We start from the raw sequence: 3,323 nt of genomic DNA, 5'->3' as shown, positions 1-3,323 counted from the left end.
TATTTCTAAATATAGAGAGATGAGGAATTTGTGGGAGGTGAAACACCCTCAGTATTATTCAAAGCATGTGAGGAAGTCAACGCTGGAGAGACTTCTGTCCTTTGTCCAGGCGACCATCCCGGAAGCAACAATGGAGACATTGCTAAAGAAAATTGGGGTCTTGAGGAACATGTATAAGAGGGAGCATAAGAAGATCCAGGAATCAATGAGATCAGGAGCATCAGCAGATGATGTTTATGTACCCAGGCTGTGGTACTACAATCAACTCCGTTTACTTGATGACCAGACTGAAGCCAGGGCATCACTTTCAACCCTTCCCTCCACCCTTCCCTCCACCCTTCCCTCCACCCTTCGATGCACCCTTCCCTCCACCCCAGCAGAGGCTGATGAGGAGCAAGCTGGGTCTTCCATCCTGGATGAACCGGATATGACCATCTGGAGTCAGGTAAATTATTTTAACAAATATTTACTGTACTAATATTAATGATGTTAACTGGATGTTATAATTGTCTAAAATAATTTTGCCCTCAAAATTGTGTATACATATCAATTGACAGTAGTGGCTAAATATGTTTGGCACCTGCTTCAAAAAATTAGGGTGTCTGATTAGACTCTTTTATTAAAGAGATGTATTCACATTGAATTTGCTAGTCATGAGAAGCAAATTGTGTGTCATTGATGAACCCAAAAAAATATACTAAAACTGTGTCCTTTTTTTATACACAGGATGAGTCCATCCAGGAGGAATGTGGGGAAAGTGGCAGGCAGGAGGAGACCGGGCCCATGGACAGCCTGGAGGAGGCCGGATTCACCATCATCCTGGAGGAGGCTAGGCCCAGTGTCAGGGAGGAGGTGGCTGGTCCCAGTGAGGTGGCTGGGCCAAGTGAGGTGGCTGGGCCAAGTGAGGTGGCTGGGCCCAGTAGGAGCCTGACCGAATCCCAAGTGCCTCCCCTCCGCCTTCCCAAAAAAAGGGCCAGGAAGGGGACGGTCACACAGGAGGCATCCCTGCGCCTCATGCAAGAGGCCACCCGTTTTTTAAGGAGCCCCCCGAAGCGGAAGAGTCCTATGGCTGCTACTTAGCCAGCAGGCGTCTTCAAATGGATTGGGAGCAGCGCCTCATTTGCGAGCGACTATTTGGGGAAACAATCCAGAAGGGGCTGCAGGGCACGCTAACAAGAAACACCCAACTACATGAGGCAGCCCCCCCTCCTCCTCCTCCTCCTCCTCCGCCTCCTCCTGCCACAACTGAAACACCAGAGCCACAGCCTCCAAAGAAGGCTACAGGGAAGGCTGCAGGGAAGGCTGCAGGGCAGCGTGGAGGAAAGGCTGCAGGGAAGAGAAGAAAGTGATGACCTGGGTTCAGTCTGGTCTGACAGAAGACGCAGGCTGTTGTAGTACCACAGTCTGGGCATCTATATCATCTGCTGGTGCTGTTGATCTCTGGGATTCCTGGACCAGATTGTGCTCCCTTTTATATGGACTCCTCAAGATCCCAATTTTCTTGTCCACAGACTTTTTCCAGCGTTGACTTCCTCTTTATTTTATTTAGACCATGAATAAATGGATATTTTTTGAGTTTATGAAAAGACTTTATGTGTTTTATTTTAAATCATTGATTTTAGACACAATGTTAAATTAACAAGGGACAACAATCTCATTGAGTTTGCAAAAACACACCAAAAATACATTAATAATGTTAATAATATTCGAGTGGTAAGTCTTAAAAAAAAAAAATGATACATAACCAAAAACGGTTCTTTGGGTTAACTTTATATACAAAAAATAAAAAATCACTATAAAAACAAAAATAATAAAGGGTTCTTTGTGGTAACTTTACAAACACCAAAAAAAAAAAATATATAAAAATGGGTTCTCTGTGGTAACTTTACAGACACAAAAAAAAAAAAAAAAAACATAGATAAACATAAAAAAAGTTCGACAACAATCATAAAATAAATATCTGGATAAAAATTACAAGAAAAGATGACTCCACCAAAAAAAAAAAAAACAAGTGTAAAAAGTATTATTAGTATGGAAACATTGTTTTTAAAAAGCATACCATGTCATTCATGAGATCAAAGAGAAAAAGAATCCAGAAATCTGTTTGGGAGAACTCTGTTTGAATATGAACAGCAAAACATCTTCGTTCTTTATAGCATTCGTAAAGAAGACATTAAATGCGCTGCATTCAATGATCATAGATTTTGCAGCGTGAGGAATGTGCTACCTACAATACGAACACTAGTTTTACTAGACCAAGTGCTTCCGTTTAGTTTTTGCTTATGAGCATGCGTCGTTTTTTTGTCCATCGGACTAGCATACAGACGAGCAGATTTCGGGGTCCGTCGTAGTTACGACGTAAAGATTTGAAGCATGTTTCAAATCTAAAGTCCGTCGCATTTGAGGCTGAAAAAGTCTGCTGAAAGTCCGGGGAAGCCCACACACGATTGGATTGCCAGCCAGCTTTAGTCCATCAGCGTCCGTCGGACTTTTGTAGACGAAAAGTCCGACCGTGTGTACGCGGCATTAGTGTAAAGTAGGAGAGAGAAGAGGAATTAGAATAGGGAGGGAAGAAAAGAAAGGGAACTCTTATGCCGCGTATACACGGTCGGACTTTTCGGCTACAAAAGTCCGACAGCCCGTCCGACAGACTTTCAACGGACTTTTGGCGGACTTGCGGCAGACTTTCTAACGAACGGACTTGCCTACATACGATCACACAAAAGTCCGACGGATTCGTACGTGACGACGTACACCAGAGTTGATAGCCAGTAGCCAATAGCTGTCCTAGCGTGGGTTTTTGTCCGTCGGACTAGCATACAGACGAGCGGATTTCTGGGTCCGGCGTAGTTACGATGTAAAGATTTGAAGCATGTTTCAAATCTAAAGTCCGTCAGATTTGCGGTTGAAAAATTCCGCTGAAAGTCCGGGGAAGCCCGCACACGATCGGATTGTCAGCCAGCTTTGGTCCGTCGGCGTCCGTCTGACTTTTGTAGACGAAAAGTCCGACCGTGTGTACGCGGCATAAGAAGGCATGACAAGAGAATGAGAAAGGGGATTAAAAGGAAGGAGACATGGAAGGGAAGGTCCTTAGAGGTTGCCGTTTTAGCTAGAACAAGTTTATATATAGAAAAGAGTAAGGATTCCTTCAAGGTGGAAAGGAAAAGTCGGGGTCTGAGAGGTGGAGAATGAATGCGTGGATATTAAGGGGTAAACTCACACAGAGCATAAACTGTCATTTTCAAATGGTGGACCTTGCACTAAATTACAAGGTTTGCTTATTACATCAGGCCTCCTCTCATTTTGCTGCATTAAAGTGGAAC

Source organism: Aquarana catesbeiana, linkage group LG06 (assembly GCF_042186555.1).
Source record: "Aquarana catesbeiana isolate 2022-GZ linkage group LG06, ASM4218655v1, whole genome shotgun sequence".
Taxonomy (NCBI): Eukaryota; Metazoa; Chordata; class Amphibia; order Anura; family Ranidae; genus Aquarana; species Aquarana catesbeiana.
The sequence above is the reverse complement of the archived record's forward strand: the minus strand, read 5'-3'. Positions refer to the sequence as shown.